General features: G+C 38.2%; 1 long non-coding RNA gene across 1 annotated transcript; it reads left to right on the forward strand.

Moving 5' to 3' along the window:
- The first annotated feature begins 840 nt into the window (after window positions 1–840).
- LOC120526773 lies at window positions 841–3,710 on the forward strand. The gene is made up of 3 exons (XR_005633159.1): window positions 841–892; window positions 1,429–1,487; window positions 3,555–3,710. It is a non-coding gene; the product is annotated as an uncharacterized LOC120526773 (long non-coding RNA).
- The last annotated feature ends 23,089 nt before the right edge of the window (window positions 3,711–26,799 follow it).

Raw genomic sequence — 26,799 nt, forward strand, 5'->3', positions numbered from 1 at the left:
TGATATTACAGTAAAAATATGTAATAACAACATTCCAGATAGATAGATAGATAGATAGATAGATCCATGAAAGGCATCATATAACAGATAACAGTGTAAAATGAAGAACTGAAACAAACCATGAGCATTGGGGTCTCAGAGAATGCTCCACTTCATTTTGTTGTCTGAAAGATGAAGAAGGAGGTCACCAACATGCTAAATTACGGTTTGGCAAAACTCCTATAAACAGAAAGGAACTTTCTGTTCTTCTCAGAAGCTTGTCTGATATTGAATGCAGGCTTCCTGTGAGAGCTTTGATTAAATAGGTTTGATACCAAAAGGGGTGTGGATTTGTGTTTGAAGGAAGTGACTTTGGTCTTTATGTGCTTCCTCCTCCTCCATTCTAAGGGAACAAATGGAACAAAAGTTTGTGGCAGTTTTACACTCTTTTTCCTTCCCCATAGTCATCCACTACAAACTCGTAAAACACTACTCAAGATCGCATGACTGACTATAGATAGATAGATAGATAGATAGATAGATAGATAGATAGATAGATAGATAGATAGATAGATATGCATACTGCTGTTGGAGGCAAATCTTCTGCAGTGAGATATTTTCATTTTTAAAATTGATGATTTTGGAGGAACACTATGAATTAATTAAAGTACAATTTTTTCTTTCATTTTCTTCCCATATCCCAGAGACATGTGTGTTAGGTTAACCAGTGACACTAGATTGGCCCTGCTTGGTTATGGGTGTGATTGTCGACTGCCATCCTGTTCAGGGTTTTTTCCTGCCTTGCGTTCAGTGATCCTGGGATAGGCGACTGGTCATCTACAGCCATGAAAGTTCAATAATGGATGGAAGAATAATGGTTGGAATAGTAACCCAGGCCCTGACACATATTAAGGTAAGCCACTATGTCAAAAAAGTATGAAGTTGACTTTTAAGTTGAGCAAGGCAAGCTAAAAATAAAGTAATAACACAAAACATACTTATAACTGTAATTATTCTTCTATTAGCTGAGGAAATGATTGAGCTTTGCTGATTATACATTCATTGATTTTAACAACTATGATCGGCAGGTAGCCTCCTTGAAGTTTTCTTGCATAGGGAGATTGGAGCCCAGGCTACCCGGGAACTTGATAATCTAGAAGTACACAAATGTCTATTTGTACATTAGCTCAGCATGCACTGATGACAATGTCAACAGTGGCATTTATTACAGCAAACTCTTAAATGTCGCAGAAGGGTACATTAAACAAAAGACATTCTTTTTCCTCGTTGGAAACATCTCAGTTTTTACAGAAAATGTGTTTGCTGAATTTTACTGTGTTTAGTGTGTTAGGTTTGGAGACATGTTTCATCCATCAAATCTAGGCATGTATATGTCTTGTTTTTAGGAATAACCCATGCTTCTATTTTTTTTTCCTTTTTTTTCCTCAGGTCTTGGCTGGCCAATAATGAAGGACTGTCTGTGTCTATGATCACACCTCTTGCTCATGGTAATATTATTAACAAGCTATTTTGTCTATTTTAGTAATATCAAGCCTCAAGCCTTATTTTGTGGCTTATTTTGTCTTAACCAATTGTCTATCCACTACTGTACTTATGACTACTTGTCTACTCAAGTCATTAATCTACTTGCTAGTGTATTTCTGCACATCCCTCTTGCCTCAATCATTGATTCTTTCACAACTTTATTTTCAGTGATTTTTTTTTCTGTTTTTTTTTTTCATTATAAGTGTGGACATGTGTATGTGAGTGTCTCATTTTATGCACTAGCACCTAGCGTCTAGTGCTGCTAGGACAGGCGCCAGCTCTCTACAATTCTGCACTAGAGAAAATTAATACATGGATGGATGATTTCTTTTTCCTTTTTTTACATACTTTATATTCCTCAATTTTGCATTGCCTCATTATGTTTTCATTTTGATATGTACTTAAACATTAAAATATCAAAATGTCATAAAAGAGATGTTTATAGATGCAATCTTTCATTTTATCAGAAATTCCAATATTAGATCATTGTGGCAGTAGCGGGCGGCATGGTGGCACAGTGGTAGCACTGCTGCCTCACTGTTAGGAGACCCGGGTTCGCTTCCTGGGTCCTCCCTGCGTGGAGTTTGCATGTTCTCCCCATGTCTGCGTGGGTTTCCTCCCTCAGTCCAAAGACATGCTGGTTAGGTGGATTGGCAATTCTAAATTGGGCTTGGTGTGTGGGTGTGTTTGTGTGTGTCCTGCGGTGGGTTGGCACCCTGCCCAGGATTGGTTCCTGCCTTGTGCCCTGTGTTGGCTGGGCTTGGCTCCAGCAGACCCCTGTGTTTGGATTCAGCGGGTTGGAAAATGGATGAATGTGGCAGTAGAACACTTTCAGAAACAAAGGAATGAGCTGGCATTGGGGGTGTATCTATGGGGTTATGACAACTGTACACCTACAAATAGAATACAGGTTTTATTTTTTAGTGACACAAAAATTGTACCAATGCAGTTTTTTAGAGGTAGAAATATTTTACTCATGTCAGGGGAACAGATGTCACAAAGACACAGACCCAATGACAAAAAACATATATATAAAGGGTGGGCAACCATGCAGCTCATTTATACTGTGGACTGGTGAAGAGCTGCTTTGAAGACTGTAATTAGAGACTATTGACTGTTGACATACGGTGTTACAGAAACACCAGCAGTGGGTGGAGACACCTCTAGTCTGTGATTCTAAGTGAAGAAGTATGACCTGAGTCCAGCAAAAGTGATCTCAGGAGACAAGATTTAAAGCCTCATGCCTGGAGAATAACTGCACCTAAAGAGAAGGCTCACTGACAGGAGGAAGAACTAAGGATCATGACAGAAGGTGGTGGGAGTTAAATATGGGGGTGCTTTTGTTTGATGAGCAAGTAGATTAGCCTGACAGATTCATATGATAGGAAGGGACATCTTGTTATGGAATAGCCAAATGATTGCCAGTTTTATGTTGTACTTTTTTTTACAAGCATATGTATATTTATGCATTTAGTAACAGAGATTTCTAGCGTTGCAGCTTTGCAGCTCTAGGGGAGTGGGTTCACATCCCAGCCAAGTTACTCTCTTTATGGAATTTGCATGTTCTTTCCATTTCCATGTAGGATTTTCTCCTTTACTGATATGTTTCTCCTCCCACATCCCAAAGATCTGCATGTTAGATTAATCAGCAACTCCAAAATGACCTGGTGTCTTCCCAGTGATTATTGGTGCCCTTTCAAAGTTTGCTTTTTTCCTTGCATTCAGTGCTATTATGATTAACTCAGGCTTCCTGCAATCTTGAATCTGAAGTATGCAGGAAGAGTAAATTAATTAGCATTTTGGATGGGGCATATTATGTATTGCTCCATTAACTCTGATCCACATATTGAGATATTTACTACATGAAAGCATAATTTTACTTAGGTCTGTAGTAATCTGGCAACCCTGTACATGAGTATATATATTTTCAGGCATGCGAACATGGAGAGTGTTTTTTGGGTTTGTGGTGAAATAATTTGGGGAAAAAAAGTGTGAGATGACTAGTAACTTTTGTTCAATCTGTTCTTTAGAATGGAGAAGTCACTGGACTGATGAGGTCATTTCCCTTGCAGCTGAAGCTATGGTCCTTTCAGTCACAGCCCAGTTTAACTGGGTGCTCACCAGAAGTTGGCATTCATTGTTGGACCACCTTCTGAGGAGAATACAGCTCTGCATTACTGAAATGTATTAAATACAGAATCCTCCAGAATGCTATTTTTGATTTTGCTTTTCAATTCACAGTATATATATATATCTGGCATTTGGTACATTGTATTAATCCCTGAGGGGAATACATTCACACTTTATTAATCCTACATAATGTAATTCAGTGTTGCAGCTGAGCTGAAGGCAAGGAATAACCTTTATAGTTAAATATACAAAGGGAGACCTACGAATTCACAGAATCATTGAGTAGAAAAGGAGTAACCATGTAGTTATTGAATTTGCAGGTAAATATTGTAAGCCTACATTCTGGTTCATCAGTCAGCCAATTGGCATCATGACGAGTTGATTGAGTGTGTATTTATGATGTGGATTCTACAGTCATGCAGATGACCTGGGTGTTTTTTTTTCAAGAGATAATAATGAATATGCTTGTTGACATTAATGGACTTGTTCATATAGTTTGTTCCCCATCAGCTGACTTTTAATCAGCAACCTTACACTGAACAAATGAGGCATCTGCAGGAAAGCATTAACAAAAAAATCCATAGACATGGTGCACCTAAAACTGCACTTTGCTCAGTGGCAACACACCTGCACACATTGCATTGTCAAAGAGTTTTTGACTAAAAACAATGTGGTTGATGGTTCACACCCGCCTATTCACCAGATCCCACTCCCTGTTACTTTTATTTCCTAAAATTAAAATTGGGACTGAAGTGAAGAAAATTTGCTACCATGGAAGAAATACACTAGACATGGCAAAAAGATGAGTACAGGAAATGATTCCAGGAAAGGGAAAAGTTTTTGAACAAAGGGTATTGCATCTGAAGGAGAATATTTTGATTGCTGCTAAAAGGAAATTGCTGTGCATTTTATAATAACATTTTTTAATAGTTCTGGTAATTTTTTGGTCCATCCTCATACTGTATACGCGTATGGATTTTGAATTAAAAAAATGAAGAAAACCCGAGAGTAACTGAACGAGCCACAGAGAAAGAAAGAGAAATTAATGGGTCAGGTTAAAAATCAAGATAGAGGATGCCAATGCCATCATTAAAAAAAGTAGGATTAGGCATGTCACGTAGCCAGAAGAACAGAAGGTAGATGGACTACACGCGTTTTGAACAGAATTCCTAGAGATAAGAAGTGTCTAAGGAGAAGGCCAAATTCAAGAAAGGTGGATAAGGAATTTTCCAGGAACAACCTGGATGCAGAAAACCAAACATCATAACTTGTGCAGGAAGACAGGAGAGGCGTGTGTGCATCAATGGAAAATAGGTGACTGCAAATGTGATGATGATATAATAAAGACTAAAAATGTTTAGAGTGACAGAACAGAATACCTCATTTTAATATAGGCATCTGTATACTTGGGTTTAGCAAGGCATGCAAAGACACTGCTAGTGCTGCCCTTGAGCACAATCATAGACATGCTAGTTTTCTTAATTTATAGATGATATCGGCAAGAAGTAACTACACTGATGATTCTAAAAAGTCGGTGGGATGATGATGCAGTGGGCAGATCTATCTATCTATCTATCTATCTATCTATCTATCTATCTATCTATCTATCTATCTATCTATCTATCTATCTATCTATCTAACTACTTCTGATTCTTTTGGAACAGTCCCACTGGTCTCTGTCAGATAATGCAGTGAACTCACCACAGCTGCATATACAGTATCTACCACAGAGAAAGAGGAAAATCTTGTTTAACCAGAAATCACTTTTTATTGGCTCCATGTTGAGGCTATTGGAGAGAGGGTCAGAGTTCCATCTTTACTGGAGGAGGATCCAAGACAGAAACTAAAGACAAACCCGAATTCAGTTACAATACATGCTATAGCATGTTTTTTATCAATTCTCAAAAAGAGAAAATGGTAAGACCACACACATTGAGAATTCCCTACTTTCTCAACAGTACAGGAACTAGAAAAGTACCTTTTGCTCAAAAACTAACAGTAGAAAAAAGACATTTTATAAAACAAAATACTTCATAAGCCACTGTACACTCACAAGAGTTTCTCTCCATTGCCACATACCTCATTTACTGAAAACACCAATGCACCGCCCAAAGTTGAAATGAAGTGACAAGCTAATTTATGCATCAGAAAATCACATAAACGAGTTGCCTCCTGTTCATATTTTATAATTTATTTTGATATTTGAACAAGTGTGGTAAAGGTATTATAAAATCAGAAGAGATTAAATTATTTACTGTATACCAGACCTTTATTAGGACTCTTTGTTAGCAATGCTGTTCTCAGATTAGATAAAGCTTGCATGTAACGCCGGTTCAGGCAGGTTTAATTAGCACTCTAACATCCAGACACTTCATTTAAGTGTTTGTCTCACTATTTGATATGCTATATTTATAATAAGGCAGTTACTGTATCTTTTAGGCCACCTCGCAGCACTATTACATCAGCGGGATTTTGCATTAAGCTGCCATCTAAGTTGAGTTTACATGATTTCCAAATATCTGCTTGTGTTTAGCTCATATTGGCTTGTCTGATTTAAGTGAGTGTGCACATCTATGACAGCAGGGGTCCCATTAAGGGTTGGTACTCGTACTTGTGCCTGTTGCTGGTGTCTTACAGTGGATCCCTTTCATGTCTTACTTAGAAACAGCAGCTCACTGATGGATAAATCAAATTCATCTTATTATAAATTGTATTCTCACACTATATTACATAATCAATCAATCTTCATTTTATATAATTCTTTTCACACATTTTAGTACAAATAAGAGTGCAAACAAATGTAGCAAGATCATTCAACAAATGACAAAGTATGTCTTTGAAAATTCACACAATCAATTATTCATGCTAAAAATGTAAGATGCTAGCAACAGCCCCCTACCTCCCCACTATGTCAGTGGGCCTGTCATCCGCCTTCTCCTTATCTCTGCCACAAGAGAAAACAAAGAAAGCACCTCTCTGAATTAAGACAGGCAATAAATAGAAAAAACAATAATAAAGCATTGCACATGAATGATGTCTAGTTACTTGCAAAAAAAATTTAGGCTAAATTGATAGACATATGTGTAATCACACTGGTGCTGAGTTATTTTTATATGTCCTGGATGAGTGGAAAATCTGTAACGCGAGGCACTTCTTGAAACATTACATTATGTCATTATGAAATGATGTGTGATATTTCTGAAAAACTGCTGCCATTCATGCTCTATTGATTCCTCATTTTTTCCTGGTTAAAAGCAATTTATTAAATGGATTTCAAGGAATGTGTCTTAAAGGAAAAAAACATGACTCATGTCCAAGTGGAGGCAAATATAATTGGAGTAATTACAGTGAGTTATGGCTTCATATACAACTTGGAAGGCATGCTGTACAATGATAGAAACAGCTGGTAAAAGTTGCTTGAGCCACAGGGTCAAGAGCTAATGTTGGCTTTATGGGTGACCTTTAATCAGCTCTTTTCACCATGCCCCATGCTGCATAGAAAGAGTAGAAATCCCACTGTGTCAGTACTCCTGTGCTGAGTTCTCAAGAAAACCTTAACCAAAAAAGAGATTTTGCCTTTAATTGATTAATTAGATGGCCTTTCTCTGTTTTCTGCCAAAAGAATTAGAAGACCCCTCCAAATAGCACATATTCCCACACTATTGCAACATTAGAATATTAGAACAACCTAGACAAGAAAAGATCAATTAGCTCAACAAAATTGCCTGTCCTATTCATTTAATTCTACCAAAAGTTAAGTTTTAAAGGTCCCTAAAGTCCTGCTGTCTACCACACTACTTAGTATTCCATCTGCCTATGGTTCTTTGTGTGAAGAAAAACCTCTTAATGTTTGTGCAAAATTTACTCTTAACAAGTTTCCAATAATTCTTGATCTCATTTTAAAGTAACAGTCTCAATTCACTGGACTCATTCCCTTCATAATTTTAAATACTTCAATCATGTCTCCACTTAACTTTTTTTTGCTTAAACTGAAAAGGCTCAGCTCTTTTAATCTTTCCTCATAATTTATGCTCTATAATCCTGAAATCAGCCCATTTGCTCTCATTTGGACTTTTTCCAGTGCTGCTATGTCATTTTTGTAGACTGGAGACTAAAACTGCATACAGTACTCCAGATAAGGTCTTACCAATGCGTTACAAAGCTTGAGCATAACCTCCTGTGACTTGTACTCTACACATCAGGGCACTACAGTATATAACCTAACAGTCTGTTAGCCTTCTTAATGGCTTCTGAACTCTGTCTGGCAGTTGATAGTGTAGACTCCACTACAATTCCTAAATCCTTCTCATAATGTGTATTTTTGATTTTCAGACCTATCCTTGTGTATTCAGACCTAACATTTTAAAACTTTACATTTACTTACATTAAATTTCATCTGCCACAAATTTGCCCTAGCCTGTATGCTGTCCAAGTCTTTCTGGAATGATTTAACAGATTCCAGATTATCTGCCAATCCGCCTAGGTTGGATACCATTTGCAAACGTAACCAACTTGTTACTTATATTCCTATTAAACATTATTTATATACATATATTAACAAGGCAGTGATCATAGCATACTGACCCCTGTGTAACACCATTCATAACATCACCCAATTCTGGTAAGGTTACTCGCACCACAACCCTCTGCTTCCTGTGCCTGAGCCAATTTTGCACCCATTTACAAACATCACCCTGAACTCCCATTTCTTTTACTTTATTTTGATTTTGACTTATTTAATGAGTGGTTGGTGCCATATTATCTTTCCCACCAAGCTGTGGAAACCTACTTGGCAGTTCTGACCTTGAATCATTCTGAATCTTTGCTTTAACTCTAGCATTCACTATCTTACTTTTCCGGCTATTTGCAATCAAGACCATTTGAATTTCTCAAATATTGCCTCTATCTATCCATCCTCTGTGCTCTCTTGCTGTTTTTCCCCACTCAGAAAATCTGTCTCTGTTCTTCTCTCTTTGTGTTATAAGTCCTTCTGTAAACCACTCATTGTAATGAATGGCCTTGGGATCCACCCCCCCATCCCACCCTGACAAACATTGCAGATTCCCTTGGGATATTACGAGTTCAGACAATTTTAAATACTATATGTCCACAGGGCTTATACAGGAGAAAGTAGGGTGAAATTACACCTTTTATTGGCTAACTAAATAGATTACAAATGCAAGCTTTCGAGGCAGCTAAGGCCCCTTCATCAGGCAAGGTGTAACAAAGATTTTTCAGTTTCTTTGTTACACCTTGCCTGATGAAGGGACCTTAGCTGCCTCGAAAGCTTGCATTTGTAATCTATTTAGTTAGCCAATAAAAGGTGTCATTTCTCCCTACTTTCTCCTGTATCAATCTATGGCTAACACGGTACAACACTCTACTGCACAGGGTTCACATAGGTCTTTACGCTGATCATCCCTGTATTCTCTGCTCCCTTAGTGTGCCTAGAGTGTTCATGGAAAACGACTGCCATTCCACTTAGCGTGCTCGCTCCAAAAGTTCCACATTTCTGCTTTTCAAGTCTCTGCTCACTTTATTTCATATTATGAGTCAAAATACTATGTTTACTTTAAATTTCTATTGTCATGGACCACTTTGCCCCAAATCTCATATCATCATCTTGGTAAATTCATTCACATGCAATAAGATGAAGCTAAACTGTTATTTGCCACCCATTATATTTAAAATTAAAATGAATTACATTCAGGGAGTGGCTATCCTCATAATTTAATATTATCAACCGCATTACATATTAATAAGACATCCAGTGAACCCATCCAGTAATGAAACTTTGCTTTACGTACAATTAAATCTATCATACCCAGAAATTTGAAATTTGCTTCTAATATCATTTGGATTTCATCTATATTGTACCCATATTTCACGTTTTTGCACTTCTTTGCCTTTGTTTGGCTCCTACCGAGTTGATGGTACCATTTCTCTTATTGGTAACACACCGAATTTCAAACTGGGAGAGAAGTATTGGATGATAAACAACATCCAGAGTGACTATTCTTAAGATTAGCACCTCATTTGTACTTAAGCAGCCATACCACCTGCGTGTCAGAACAAGTCATCCACCAGAAGCTAAGCATGTTGGAGCCTTGCCAGTACTTTTATGGGAAACCCTCTAGGAAAAGCTGGGATTGCTGCTGAGAGAGGTGTTGGTAAGGCCATCAGGGGTTGTATACCATGTGGTCTTTGTGTGGATCCTAATACCCCAATGCAGTGACAGGGACACCGTGCTCTAAATAAGGTGCCACCCTTTGGATTAGACATAAAACTGAAATCCTGACTGTCTCTGGTCATAAAACGAACCCTGCATCATTCAAAGAGAGTAAGATTATTTCGGTGTTCTGACTAAATTGCCCATCAAGGACTCATCCATTTTGGCTCCTAATGAGACACTGTGCATAATGTTCTACTTCTCTCACCACTTCATCACCTAATAACTAATATGTGGTTAGCATACTGGTGCAAAATGGCAGCCATCACATCACAGCTATACATTGGTAGTCAATCAATCAATCAATCAATCAACATTTATTTATATAGCACATATTCATACAAAAAAAATGTAGCTCAAAGTGCTTTACAAAATGAATAGAGAAATAGAAGACACAATAAAAGATAAACATAAGTCAACATTAATTAACATAGAATAAGAGTAAGGTCCGATGGCCAGGGTGGACAGAAAAACAAAAAAACTCCAAAGGCTGGAGAAAAAATAAAATCTGTAGGGGTTCCAGACCAAGAGACCGCCCAGTCCCCTCTGGGCATTCTACCTAACATAAATAAAACAGTCCTCTTTGTATTTAGCGTTTTCATGGAAGGACCTGATGATGATGGTCACGTAGACTTCTGGCTTTCAGTCCATCAATGTTGGTGCATCATGATGCTTTGAGTAGGTGGTGGTAGCGCAGGCCGCCACCACAAAGAAACCGGAAAAAGAAACAGAAGAGAGAGTAGGGGTCAGTATGGATTTTGGAGCAACTGTGAATAGTTATTATGAAGAGTTGAACATACAGAGTATCAGTATTAAGTTAAAGTGAAGTTATAAAAAAGCCATGTTAAAGTAATGTGTTTTCAGCAGTGTTTTAAAGTGCTCTACTGTATTTGCCTGGCGAATTCCTATTGGCAGGCTATTCCAGATTTTGGGTGCATAACAGCAGAAGGCCGCCTCACCACTTCTTTTAAGTTTAGCTTTTGGAATTATAAGGAGACACTCATTTGAAGATCTAAGGTTACGATTTGGAATATAAGATGTCAGACATTCCGATATATAAGATGGAGCGAGATTATTTAAGGCTTTATAAACCATAAGCAGTATTTTAAAGTCAATCCTGAATGACACAGGCAACCAGTGTAGTGACATCAAAACTGGAGAAATGTGTTCGGATTTTCTTTTCCTGGTTAGGATTCTAGCAGCTGCATTCTGCACTCGTTGCAAATGATTTATGTCTTTTTTTGGGTAGTCCTGAGAGGAGTGCGTTACAGTAATCTAGTCTACTGAAAACAAAAGCGTGAATTAATTTCTCAGCATCTTTCAATGATATAAGAGGTCTAACTTTTGCTATGTTTCTTAAGTGAAAAAATGCTGTCCTAGTGGTCTGATGAATATGCGATTTAAAATTCAGATTACAGTCAACGGTTACCCCTAAATTTTTTACTTCCGTCTTAACTTTTAATCCTAGTGCATTAAGTTTATTTCTGATAACCTCGCTGAATCCATTATTGCCAATTACCAAAATTTCTGTTTTCTCTTTATTTAGTTTGAGAAAATTACTATTCATCCATTCAGAAATACCAGTAAGACATTGTGTTAGTGTATCGAAAGAGTCGGAGTCATCAGGTGCTATAGATAAGTACAGCTGTGTGTCATCAGCATAGCTGTGGTAGCTCACATTGTAACCTGAGATAATCTGACCTAACGGAAGCATGTAGATTGAGAATAACAGCGGACCCAGGATAGAGCCTTGTGGAACACCATATCGGATATCATGTGTCTTTGAGATTTGATTACCACAACTCACAAAGAATTGTGGTTGAAGTGGTTCCCCTTTGACTATGCAAAGTGCTTTGAGTAGCAAAGAACTATATAAATGTAATGTATTATTATTATTATTATTTAGTGTTTATGCAAATCTATTGCTATTGTATCCCAATGCTTCCACGTTCACCAAGCTTTCTGGTTATTAATTTTCTGTTCACTGCATTTCATGCTAGAAGTCCAAATACCAATTTTTCCTCCAGTTCTTATTATCACTGATTACTCTGCTCTCTCTCTGTCTCTTTCATCATCATCATCATTGTAAATTCATTTCCTTGGACAGAAATGCAGCTGAACTATTACTTCCAACCCATTAGAATATTCATTAAAATTAATCACTCTAAGGAACTGGCTGTCCTCGTTTTATAATAAAATCTGTAGTGTTTCATATTAAAAAGGCACTAAGTGAATCCATCCAATAACAAAACTTTGATGCAACTCCAATTAAATCCTTCATACTCAGAAATTCTTGATTCAATGACTTCTGACATCAATTGAATTTCACCCATACTGCTGCTGACTGCTCTGTAACTTGTGCTTTTTTGCCCTTATTTTTGATCTTACCATTGAACCATCTGGCAACCTAATGGCCTTATCCCTCATATTGGTAATACACAGGATTTGAGACTGGGATGAGAATTGGGTGATGGGCAGCATCTGCGGGGTTTATTCTTATGCTTAATACATGAATGGTGGCTGCAAAATTATGTTTAATCTTAACTCATATGAAAACATATTATTAGATGTATTTAACCCAATTCAGAAAGCATTCAGACCCATTGCTGTGGTCCAGTGCATCCAGTTTGCTTTAATTATTCCTGAGATGTGTCTGGAACTTGACTGAAATGCAACTGTGGCAAACAGAATTCAACAGACATCATTTAAATGGGCACAAATCATGTATACAAGGTCCTACAATTCACACTTCATGTCAGGACAAAAACCAAGATATGAAGTCTAAGGAATTCTCTGTAGACATCTGTGATAAAGTTGTGGTGAGGCATACATCAGCGCCAGGGTATAAAACAATTTCTAAAGCTTTGAGTGTTCCCAGTAGCACAGTGGCCTTAATAATTATGAAATGGGAGAAGTTTGGAACCACCAGGACTCCTCCTAAGGTCATTTGCCTGACCAAACTTGACCAAACTGAGTAACTGGGCAAGACATGCCTTAATTAGGAAGGTGACCAAGAAACCAATTGTCACAACACAACTGCAGAAGGCCATCTCAGCAGCACTCCATCAATCAGGCATTAATGGAAGAGTAGCTAGATGGGAGCCACTCTTGAGTACAAGGTATATGGAAGCCCACTGGGGGTTTGCTAAAGAGCATGAGAAAAAAGATTCACTGGTCTGATAAGACAAACATTGAACTCCTTGGAAAGAGCTTAAAGCACTACGTCTGCTGAAGACCACTTCCACTGCTCATCACCTACCTAATACCATCCCTACAGTGAAGCAAGGTGGTGGCAGCATTATGCAGAGCAGAGACAGGGTTAATATTGAAGGAAGACCAAATGCAGCCAATTATAGAGAGGTCCTTGAAGAAAACCTGAAGCATACAGCCAAGACAATGCTGGAGTGGCTTTATAACATGTACCTGACTGTCATTGAATGGTCTGGCCAAAGCCCAGGCTTAAACCCCACAGAAAATCTGGGGAGAGACCTGAAGAAGGAAGTTTACAGATACTTCTCATCCAATCTAATGGAGATCGAGAGGATTTGCCAGTGGAAATGGGATAAAATGCCCAAATCCAGTTATATAAGACTTACCCAAGAAGACACAAAGCTGAGACTGCTGTCAAAGAGCTTCTACAAAGGACTGAATTAAGGGTCTGAATAATTATAAGAATGAGACTTTAAAATTTTTGCTTGTAATAAATTTGCAAAACTTTTAGAAAACATGTTCTTGCATTGTTATTATGGGTTATTACATGTAGAGTGATGAGCAAAAATAGTAAATTTACCATTTATAACTAAATCTACAAAAAATAAAGTGTGCAGAAAGTGAAGGTGAATGAATACAGTACTTTCTGAATCCACGGTATCAATAAAAATTTGATCACTTAATACAAATGTCAATCAAACAGTAAAATAAACTATGGCTCAAGGAGATTGGTAGGTCATTTTCATTTATTTTTGTTTACTTTTTAATGTTATTACCTTTGTCTCACCATTTCAGACAAAATATCTCTCCTCAGTCTGATGCACTGCATCACTCCCTATGGGAGAACTAATCTCATTATAGACTAACCATTGTAGTCTTGGACTTTTGTCTCTGTTCCAGTTTATAGCCTAATTGCCTTATTTTCAGTAATCACTGAGTCTTTGGACTTTCAGCATTTTACAGCTGAGCAAAGACTGTAAATAAGTATTATAAATAAAAGAGTGAGTGGATGGTAAGAAATCTTTTCACCAAGATGTAGAGACAGTCTGTTAGCTGTCTAACAACAGGTAAATATAACATAACATAAATTCCCCAACCTGTTTGATCCAATTCAAAGTCACAAGGGCTGAAACCTATCCCAGCAGCAATGGGAATAAAGCCAGTCCTTTGCAGGGCCCAACCACAAGCATAGCCACTTAGGGCCAATTCAAACTTGCCATTTAACCTAATCTATCAGTCTTTGGGCTTTTGGGAGAAAACCAAAATTCCCAAAGAAAAACTTTGTGCCACCTGGAGAATGTGCAAAGTTCACACTGACACTGTGAAATTCAAATTCAGATGCTAGATACACGAGACAGCAGTGCTGCCCACTACACCAATCACACTGGATAAAGTTTTAAATATTTCAAAGGGTTCTGAAACAGCACAAGTGCATCTAAGAACAGCAGATATCAACTTAAGCAGCCTGCCCAAAGAAACAAACATAGTCAGTCAACAAGGAACAATGCCTGCAACTCATGTAACTCATAATGCCAAGAAAAACAAAAAACTCACTTGGCAAGCAACACTACAGCAGACAAAGACGATAAATACTTCAGAGGATGCGGCTACTGGGAAAACAAACTTCATATCAAACAAGGAGACCACAAACACTTAAAATGTGCAAAACTGGGGTATTTTGCAAAGCTGTGTTATTCTATTTGAGAAACAGAGGAACATCATGAAACATAATGGGACGCTGTGTGGTGATTGAGAAAAAAACCTCTCCTTATGGAACACATTTTCCCACATTTTCAGTGGCTATAAAAAGCATTCACCCACTTGGAAGTTTTATTTTAATACAATTTTCAGTCACAAAGAATTTACTTGGGCTTTTTTGACCCTGATCAACAGATAAAGGCTCTATAATAACTCTCTTCCAAGGCACACATTTCTTGCAGACTGCATCAGGTCCTCCCACCCAGGATTTTCCAGTATTTTGCTTCTTTCATTTTCCCATGTACCCCCACAAACCTTTCAGGGCCTTCTGCAGAGAGGCATCCCCAAACTATGATGCTGCTGCCACCATTCCTTATGGTGGGTGTGATGCATTGTTGATAATGTGCAGTGTTCAAAAACAGCATTTAGCCTGATGGCAAAAAAAAAGCTCAGTTTTGGCCTCATCAAACCATAGAATCGTATTCTAGCCAACTTCAGAGTCTCCCACGTGCCTTCTGGTAAATTATGGCTAAGATGTGAGGTGTGTTTATTCTCTTTTCCACTCTTTCATAAAGCCACAACTGGTAAAGCATACGGTTGACAGTTGTTGTTTGCACAGTCTCTCCAGTCTCAGCCACTTTATCTTGTAACTTTAGCCTGTTTTATATTTGTTATTAATGTAGATGAGTCTTTTTCTGTTGATCAATATAAGAAAATTGCATCTTTTGTAATTCAATAATGTATAATGATTAAATGTGAAAACTTCCTAGGGTGTGAACACTTTTTATAGGCACTGCAAAAGTATAGAAAAAAAACAAAGAGACTAAGTTCACATTGCTCAAATTATTATTATTATTATTACTCCTTTGGATCATGGCTGGGCCACAGTTAGGCCTGAGTGGGCCTAGGCTCACCCACCTTTCTCATTGGCCCACACTACTGCTTAGGTCAGCGTTTCTCAACCTTTAAGTATTTGCAACCTGAGTTTTCATAACAGTTTTAATCGCGCCCCCCCTAACATTTTGTTGAAATGTAGATGCCTATTTTATTATACTTAACTTTTATGAACATTTATCTAACTCTATATTTATTTATAAGTTAATTTGTTTTGGTTTCAACAGATGTTTTTTTCATATTTTTGATTCTTGTTTTCTTTTTTTCACATCTTTGTGCCCCCCCCTTTTTGTTACTTCACAACCCCTAGGGGGGCCCGCCCCACAGGTTGAGAATCACTGGCTTAGGTTTTTATTTTTTCTCCTGAAATGGCAGATATCCTATACTGCATACATTAATTTTAGTATACATTTCCATTGATTAAAATATCAGTTTTTTAAAAACTTACACAGCAAAATCATCAGTGTTAATTTTGTCACTAGAGATTATCATTTAAAGGGTGTTGTACCGTGTTAGCCATTATGAATGTAGAGAAAAGCCAAGCAAAATGACACCTTTTATTGGCTAACTAAAAAGATTACAATATGCAAGCTTTCGAGGCAACTCAGGCCCCTTCTTCAGGCAAGATGTAAGCTTGCATATTGTAATCTTTTTAGTTAGCCAATAAAAGGTGTCATTTTGCTTGGCTTTTCTCTACATTCATAATGGCTAACACGGTACAACAACCTAGTACTACATTTAACTCTTAAAAAGAATTTGGAAACCTCATATATGGATGGTGATTACTGCAGTCGCCTGTGTAGCAAGGTTTAAAAATTAAGATTAGCTTAAAAGTTACTAATCACTGCCACTCAAAACATTTCACATTAACAAAAGGCTAACAACTAATAACTGACTGAAGTTACTTTAGCACTCCTGTTGAGCTCCACTGAATCACTGTATGATTCACTGAAAAAGTTCATTCACAAATAGTTCACAAATTGCCTATCAATGGTTATTGTTTGGCTAGTTCTTGTTGGTGTGAAACATGAACAATGCCTCAACAAACAATGTTTTTAGGCTTTATTAGGGTAAGGAAACAAACACTAGCGAAAAACATGCCAGATGTGAGCACTTACAATTTTGGTTGAGTCCCAGTGGTGAGTGAAAATCCTCCTGCTAATTGTATTTACTTTAGCAATGGGTGAGCTACCAACAGTATTACTCAGTGTGCTGGGAAATCTACAACCACCCAGCCACAAAAAGAGGAGTAATCAGCCAGATTTGTCTGATATCCACAAGCAACCAATCATTATTACAGTTTCCAACTTCTGTTACAGCCGGCAAGGCGCACAGCTTTGTGGCTCATTGATATAACAGCCCCTGGCTGGAATATGCAATATCGAAAGAAGCGATTTTGGCATTTTTAATAATCTAGCTGAGGATCAATTCACTCATGTATTTACAGACTGGTAATGCATGTAACAGATGCAAATTGCAAGGAATGGCAAAATGGTAATTGAACTGTGTGTTGGTATATAATGTTATACAGGTAAAAATTATAATGGATATTATTTGGCCGTTTGTGCCTTTCAATGGTCTGGTATGGCATACCTATCAAAAAGGGTAAGCAGTCTGTTTATCTTCTTTATTTGTATGTGGATTTAAATTAATGTGAGCAAACCATTCAAACTAGATGTGCAAACACTGTTTATGTTAGTACGACTGGACTTGTATTTTTAAATGATGTATTTAACCGTAATAATAATAACATTGCCTTGCGCCCTGTGTTGGCTGGGATTGGTTCCAGCAGACCCCCGTGACTTAGGATATAGCAGATTGGATAATGGATGGATGGATAGATGGAATAATAACATTAGGACCACCCATAACACGTTAAAGCCCACTCTTTTGTGAAATCCTGGTGCCACCACTGTTTTGGATTTAATATTAAATTGTCAGGTTAGGTCAGGGAGCAGACAAATTTTAAAGATGTGTGCAAAAATAAATAAATATATCAACATTCACACTCATGCACCTTTTTTCATTACTTGGTGAGTACATCATCCACTTTGACCCTAATCCAAAGCCAGTAGTCTATCATGTATGCTTCAAACTGCTCAGTCATCTTAAAGAAAACCCACAGTGCATGAGGTAGTCAAGATCTAATGAATTGGTTCACTGAGCTAGTTGTGGTTGAGAAATCACTCACAGATATATTTGGAGTAGACATTAATATGAGGGCAGCATGGTACCACAGTGGTAGCACTGCTGCCTCACAATAAGGAGATCTGGGTTCACTTCCCGGGTGCTCCCTGCGTGGAGTTTACATGTTCTCCTCATGTCTATGTGGGCTTCCTCCGGGTGCTCCAGTTTCCTCCCACAGTCCAAAGACATGCAGGTTATGTGCATTGGCGATCCTAAATTGTCCTTAGTGTGTGCTTGGTGTTTGGATGTGTGTGTGTGTCCTGCGGTGGGCTGGCACCCTGCCTGGGATTTGTTCCTGCCTTGCGCCCTGTGTTGGCTGGAATTGGCTCCAGCAGACCTCTGTGACCCTCTGTTAGGATATAGTGGGTTGACTGACTGCCTGACTGACATTAATATGAGGTAGTAAACTAAGCTATTAAATTCCCTTAATACCCCTTATCAACATTACAACTTATATTGTAGTTGTATGCTGTTTCTCTGTCACACATCAAATCAAGTTGGGGAGCATGCACTGGTACAGTGTGTTGCCGCACCCACTACACAACGAAACAACTCGAGATCCACCCAAGCAGACACGTGGTCATGTCCCACCCTTTAGAAATGACCCTCTATCTGCTGCAGCCAGGTGCCTGGTCCAGCCACTCGGGTCCCCAACAATGAGGATCTTAGCCACCAGCACAGAGGGGGCAACCATGCTAACCACATGGTTAGAACGCTTTGTTATTTTTATTATGTTTTACAAGTGTGAAGAATTCAGATTTACTTCAAGTACCTATAAATAATTGTATTTAATAAATTTAATTTTTAATTATAATCACGTTTAGAAAATATCACAATGCCATCTTGTTTTTGATGTGTAAAGTCATTTTATGCAAGGGTTACTGCGACACAGCTCACCATTCTTGTGGGTGCCATTCTGGAAGTCACTTCCTGTGATGCCACACACCTCACAATATTTAAATTGACATGGTGCATTTTTCTTAGTCTGAGTATGTGAATACTGACTAAAAAAACACCAATAACTAGTACTTTTGTTTTGAATACTTAAATCTGAATTTTTCACTTTGACTTTTGAATCTTATTTTTGCTCAGACAAACATTTGATTGTCCTTATTTATTGATTACATTCCATCTTCTTGTCCATTCTGTCCTTTTAAACTTCCTGCTCTCACCTTGTGGCAGAAAATGGTGTTTGCTTCCTACTGATTTCTCCTACCACTTGGCATTAACTTAGCTCAAGATGAGATCAAAACTCTGATTTTGACAGACCTGCATTGATCATGGGTGAAATTTTAGCCTAAAAAAGGAGTAAAGAAGAAGAATACTACAGAAACCTTCATGCTTTGTTTAAATAGTCCAATGAGTAAGGAGCCTGACTCTAACATAAGGAACATCTTCACCACTATAGTCAGTTACTTTGGATACTTCTGTATTTCAATCCGCACCCAACCAAGGTCAGAACTCTGAAGGACGAGGATCCGCTCAGAGACAAATATCATTTTGATACAGTCATGGCATGATAAACGTTTCATCGATCCTCTCTTAAGGACAAACATCTCCAACTGCAGCTGCTAAAAGGTTTAAACTAATACTTCTAAGGTACTCTGGCTGATACTCTGATACTTTGACCCCCAAAGACAGTTTCCCATTGGTGATTAGCAAAGCATATCCAATCAAAATCAAAAAAGTCACAACATTCAGAAGATCAAAAATCTTACTACAGGTGAACAAACATAGTGCTACCTTGTTTTGTCCATAAACATGAATTAAAACTACATGTACATGCATTACAGTCAGGTGCAGTTGGATTGAGCTGACATCCCACATTCCTTGGGCATTCCCATATAGCGGTGATCCTCAAGTTCAGCCCCAGGGGATCCCCTGTGGATCAAGTTTTTAATCCAACCAATTTCACAATTAGTGAGTCAGATTTAGTATCAGACTTACTGTAGACTTATAAAATTAATACATATGTGTACTTTTTGATGGATCTTTAAATATTTAAATCTGTTTTGTAATTTTATTTTTAATTCACTTAACTGTAGAGTTTGGTTTCCTAATTCTATCCAAATACTGACAAATAATGATTGACAGTGCAAACATCAGCACAGTGACCCAGAATGGTAAAGGGCAGCAGCTACTTCAGTGCTACCCACTTGTGTGCTGATGAGTATATAAAATATATACATGGTCATATTGCTCCTTATATAGAGAAGGGAACTTGAACAGATGGGACGTCCAGCAATGTGGAAGATGTGATCTCATTGTCCAGTGAGATTTTGCTCCTGCATTCTAAAGGAAAACATGGAAACTCAGTTCCTGAGTGTGTCAACCAGTAACTTGGCTGAGAAATCAGACTAGCATAGGCAGGAAAAAGGTTGGGGCACCATTGGCAAAACTGAATATAATGTTGGCTAGTATCGGCCTTGCTTTAAAGTAGTGCTAGGAATGGAGTTGGAACTGTGTCCTATTTACAGGTGGGTCAAACATTAATGCCGTGTTCCTTGGGCGACCTTTTTTTATATGTACACTCACTGAGCAACATACTGTATTAGGAACCTTAGTATAATTTCATAATCAGCTAATCATGTGGCAACAGCACAATGCACAATATTTTGCAGATACAGGTCTGGAGCTTCAGTTAATGTTCACATCCAACACTAGAATGGGAATAAAATGTGATTATTGGTGCCAGATGAGCTGCTTTGAGCATTTTTGTAACTGTTGATCTCCTGGGATTTTCTCAAACATCAGCCTCTGGAGTTTACTTTTCAATTCAGTCAGCTGAGCATCTTTCTCAATTTATGCTTGGATTTATTTTATATAACTCACAGGTAAGCTGGTATATGTAGTGTGTACATTTAGAAACGTGGATGGGAAGCATATAGGCATAGGCAGGAAAAATGCTGGAGCACCAGCAGCCAAATCAAATATAAAGTGTATATAAAGACATCCACTGAGTAGGAGGTCTGCAGATGGAAATGCATTGTTCATGAGAATGGTCAGATGAGAATGGCCAGACTGGTTCGAGCTGACAGAAAGTCTACGATACTTCGAATACCCACTCTGTATGGCTGTGGTGAGCAGGAAAGCATCTTGGAATACAATACACTTTGGACCTTGAAGCAAATGGGCTACAACAGCAGAAGACCATGTCACAATCCCTTCTTATGAGTCAGATGAAGCTGGACAGATGAGAATGGACAAAAAAGTAGCTGATCTGATGAATCATGATTTCTGCTGAGGCACACAGATGGTAGGGTCAGAATATGGTGCCAACAGCATGAATCCATATGCCCAACCTTGCTTGTGTCGACACTTAAAGGATAGTGGTGATGATGTAATGGTGTAGAGAATGTTTTGGGCCTGTTAATACCAATCAACCAACGCTTGAATTAATGGCCTATTTGAGTATTGTTGCTGACCATGTGCATCCCATCATAGCCATAATTTACCCATCTTCTAATGGCTACTTGCTGCATAATAATTTACCAGACGACAATGCAAAAGTCACCTGAAACTGGCTTTATGAACATGACAATGAGTTCAGTGTTCTTCGGTGGCCTCCTCAGTCACCAGATTTCAATCCGATAGAATGCCTTTGGGTTGTGGTGGAATGGGAAATTCACATCATGAGTGTGCAGCTCAAAAATCTGCAGAAACTGTGGAATTCAATCATGTTAACATAAACCAGAATCTCATAGAAATATTTCCAACATCTTGTGGAATCCATTCCATAAAAAAAATAGGCTTCTTTGAAAGCAAAAGGAGGCTCTAAACAAGATTAGGATAGTGTGTATATACAGTATATATGTATATATACTGTACAGTATGTGTGTGTATGTGTAAGGGAAAACAATGAATTCTATCCCATCTAAAAATGTAACATAACCAATTTGTAATTTTCATACTGATACAAAATAAAACAAAGAAACTGTGAAATTACAGCTTGCTTAATTAAGGTGGAGTCCAATTGTGAGAAGAAGCTCCCTGGAGTGAAAACCTGAGCCCCCCACCCCGAGACTGAACTTCAGAACTGCTGCAGTACAATATACCAGCCCAAAATTAAGACTTATTTTTAAGGAGCCTTCACGTGTTCCATGTTTTAGATGTGACTAATTTCTTATTCAAATAACTTAGCAATCAATACAACATGCACTTTGTTTCACTTAGGTCTGAAATGGATGTGAATCAATGCTGTAGTTTAATCACCAATCACATCAGTTTCATTTAAAAGCAACACAATATTTGACCAATCAAATCATTTGTGAATCTAACGCTTACATCAATGTGTGGGCTGGCAAGATTGCTTTCTTCAGCAGTGTATGCAGACCATACAACTTGAAAAATGTGCTGCTCAGACAAACAATGACATGACCAGCTCCTCCAACTAAGAAAAACATTCTAAAATTCTGCTTTAATACAGTATATCATAGCTGCAAGTAACATTTCTAACCAGTTTTGATTCTGAGCTTGTGGTCAGTGGTTTGTGTGTGGACTGATTTGTCTACTGTGCATAACAATTGCACTTATGTGATTTGTTATGTAGGTTTTGTCCTACTTTAGTGACGTTGTTTTATGAGAGAGCAGTGTTAATGTATTAAAAAGATATTAACATTCTAAAACCAGCAGAAGATAATTAGACAATATGGAAAAAGGTAACTATACATATTTATCACCCAAATAAATACCACCACGCCCTTTCTATTTAAGTTTGGAAAGAATATGGTCACCTTACTTTTAGTTGGTATTATACTGTGAGAAATTAAAATCTCTTTAAATAGTAAAAATAAATTGCCAAAAGGTTGAGAATCGAAAATGTGCTATTTCATGGGTTAGCCTTACAAACAGAAAAGAAAACAAATGTTAAACAGCATAAAAACAGTTCCAACTATGTGGTACTTGCTGACACACTTGATACTATTACAAGGAGTGACCAACAACACCAACAACTCTTGCATTTATAATATATAAGCCACTATTATAACCTCCACCTAACCAGCATAGTTTGATTGTTTAGTATCAGAGGTATGATGTTAGCAGTAAAGGAAACATTAGAGTTGCAGATATCCTGACCTGGAAGTTATTTTTAGACTAACCAATGACAGCGACATGCATGTTCACGCTACATATAGCAGCTTACCTGTGAGTTGTGAAAAAAGAATCCAAACATTAATTGAGAAAGATGTACACCCAAGAGAATTAAAAGGGAAAATGCCAAAAGAATGATCTACAAAGAGCAGAAAGTTTCCCCAGATCATTCAACTATTCTGGCTTCTTTCCACTGTCATGGTCATCCATGTTCTGAGAAGTTAACCCCAGCAGTATTGGGCAGGAGACAAGATGTAAGTCAAAGCATAATAAAAATTTGAATTTCCATCCATCCATAATCAAGCCTGCCTAATCCAGTCCAATCTGTGAGGCCACAACCTGTTACATCAGTATTAGGGAAAGGGCAGAGACCACCAAAGGCCTGGGCACATTTATACATACCCATGTTCAATCACATTAAGCTAATTAAAAGCCATCATTTAACTTGTGCTGCACTGATGTGGGACACCACTATAATGCCAGTCATTAACATTTACACTTTAATGTGCCACATACGCACATAGGAGACAGTTTAAGGGCTCTGGTGATTGTAATTCCCTGCCACTCCAGGAGCTGGTGCTGTGTCCTGAAACCTTTTCTCTTCCTGCCAATCCACAAAAGTATTGGCTGCTATAACACCTCTGACGTCACTTCCAGTGTCCGTCCACCTGGACCTACATCTTCCTACTGGAAGGATTTAAGTCTGGAAGATCCACTATATTAAGAAAGTTTGTTTGGGAACTTACATCTGGGAAGATGTTTTCACATTTATTGCGTGTTTTCTTTTGTGTTTGCTGCATTCCAATTATATGGGGTCACCAGGGTGGTGCCCCAACTCTTTATCGTGGTCTGTCTGTTCTCTCACAAATGGTATCCATATGAATGCCACTATGGAGCACAGCTTCTGGGAATAAGGTGCCACCAAAGACCTGCCAATTACGATTGCTACTTCCTTATTTGGCTGACACTTTTATCTAAGGCATCTTACAACATCTGAGATATGATTGGTCATATATTTGTTTTCCTAATTCAAGTGTTGGCAGGTGAAGTGACTTGATCGTGGTCACATATTGTCAATACCAGGATTTGAACCCATTCTCTCTGAGTTTAAACCACTATGCCATAGTGACTGCCTAACTGCCAATTAGAAAAATAACATGGTTTACTGAATCATAACACACAAGGGGAGGATGAACAAAGGGGAAACACAAAATATCACAATTAACAATCAGAAAGCAAACTTCTACTTGCCACAATGGGCTTACTTAGAGTTGTGATGCCACATTTTTTACCTTTTGTTAGAATCTCTTGTTTCTGTGTGTCTCTCTCATCTGTTCTGCTTTGTCTACGCCAGATAGCCATCACCCCAACTAACATCAAGTCTCTAGATTCATTCAGTCAATGGCAGGGAGAGGCATTTAAACTCCATCTCAGGTTTATATCCTGAGTAAGCCCTGAAATCACTTCTGTGGTAAGTGAGTAAAAGGACCAACAGGCCAATGTGCTCTGCAATGTCCCTTCAACCTGTGAGTAGCCTTTAATGGACCAGGCCTCAACTCAGCTTCCAATTTGCCTTCTTTTTATTTTCAAATGTAAGGTCCCAATTGTCCAATTAGGATACCCCTGCTGTTGCTTACTGGGCCCCTAGTTAGTCCTCCAGGGTCTCCGTTTCTCTGTCCCTGGCTGGGTTTATCTGTTGTTAGAATCCTAGAGAAACCCTGTTGTAGATTTCCTCCTGGGCTATACACACACTTGTTCACACTCCGGTGCTCACAGAGGATTTCCATCTGGGGCACAATGCTTAGTGATAAGGCACAGCACCCACTATCTATCTCATCTTGCACGCAGAAGTCCTCTGTGTTTTTAGTACTGTGGATCATTTTCTCTTTCTAGGGCCCTGAGGGCCTTACCCTTTTTCTGTGCCATGTTTACCCTTGACAACAGCTTGCCAAATTGGAAGTTCTTTACGAAACCCTGGTAAGAGATGCATCCCTCATTGAATTTAGTATGCAGGGAAAAAATGTCTTGTGGACAATTCTCTTCATTAAAGACTGGCTCTTCTAAAGCAAATGGTTTCCTTTTAGTCATGTTGCCCTTACATGCAAAAAGGCTTGACAGAGGGTGCGAAACTGGAAAAGCAATACAATTTTACACAAATATCACTGAGCATGGAATCGAGTTAGGTGCGCTCTCTTTGCAGTTGTCAGCTGACCTCTAATGTTCAACCAAGTCACGCCAAGCCTTTAATTATATGTGCATCTCCTACGCTAGGGGATGGCAACATTTCAAAGGAGGCAAGCAATTTTACTGTTCTAATTTTGTGTGAAATATTTACAGCATGTGAGTTAACTATTCAGAGCCCCTTGCATAACACACTTGGATAGAAGGCATGTGGACAGTAGTGACTTGATTATAACAGTGTGGCTGGACATCAGTTATATGGACCTCTATAGATCTGGACGGTTGGTGATCTTTCTTCAATATTCTTATGCAAAACTCAATGGCTTTGACTTTATGTTAATTTATCGTAAGATGTGACCTTGAAGTTGGGTGGACACTTGAAACGAAAAGTAGACAAAATGTTGGTATTCAATTTCATTTACTGTGTGTTTTATATGAATTCACACTCGCTTTACTTAAATCAAATTAATAAAAACCACCCCTATCTATACCACTACATATATCCCATATTTCCATGCTATGTAGATTAAACTGGAAATGAGACTAAAACTGCACTTGGTATAATGTTTTGACTACAAGTGAACGAAACAGGCGCAGAATCAAAAGATTCTACTACTTCCTGTTTCATAGTTAACACAATTCCCATTATGCTTTACAAGTTCAATAACCTTATTCAGTATATTTCTGTATCCAATGGCAACTCTAGTCTTGTTAACAGTGAGTGTCTGAAATTGTATGAGTGAGTGCGCCCTATGATGGACAGACATTGAATCTGAGTTAGTGACTCTGATGTTGCAAAAGTTGCCTGGACCACACCACTCACTATATTGAGTGGAATCAATTTTAGAACATAAGAAATCTGACAAATCAAATGTGGCCAATCAGTCCATAAAGCTAATTTCATCAGCTTAATAGCTAAGATGTCCCAAACTTCTTGATTGTCAAGGTTGACCATGTTTGTACTTTAAACACATGTCTTGGTAGTTTGTTCCACATTCTCATAACTGTTTGCTTAAAGAAGCGCTTCCTGGCTTTAGTCCTAAATGCATTTTCCCTTAATTTCCACTGGTTTCCTTGAGTACATGATTCACTGTTAAGTTGAAATAATTCTGCTGGATCTACTTTATCTGTGCTTTTAAGAATTTTGAAGACCTGGATTAGGCCTCCCACATAATCTATTATGCTCAAGACTAAACAGGTTTAATGAGAGTACATGTCCTTAAGTCCTGGGATGAACCTGGTTGCTCCCCACTGCCCATCTTCAAGTGCTGCTTTGTCTTTCTTGCCTTCTTACTCCAGGTACAGTCTCTAGTGCATGACATCGTCTCAGAATAACACAACTTGATTTATATTAAGTAGGTTTTATACTTAAAATTTCTTATACTGCAAATTTCTTGGATGATGAAAATAGTATCAACATAAACTCTTAAATCCTTTCCAGAGGTTGCTAACTTTAGGATAGTGTCTCCCACCTTGTATTTATAATTGAGGTTGACTGATGCCATGTATCCAAGAATATTTAAAAACTACCAGTTAATTGCATCGTCATTCCCATGTTACCCCAGTCAGAGCACTGGTAGATGAAATAACTTACTTAGGGTCAATGGCATCTCAGCATTAAGAGCAAGTGGGGAGCTGCCCATATTGCTCCAGCA

Source organism: Polypterus senegalus, chromosome 3 (genome assembly GCF_016835505.1).
Source record: "Polypterus senegalus isolate Bchr_013 chromosome 3, ASM1683550v1, whole genome shotgun sequence".
In the NCBI taxonomy this organism is placed as follows: Eukaryota; Metazoa; Chordata; class Cladistia; order Polypteriformes; family Polypteridae; genus Polypterus; species Polypterus senegalus.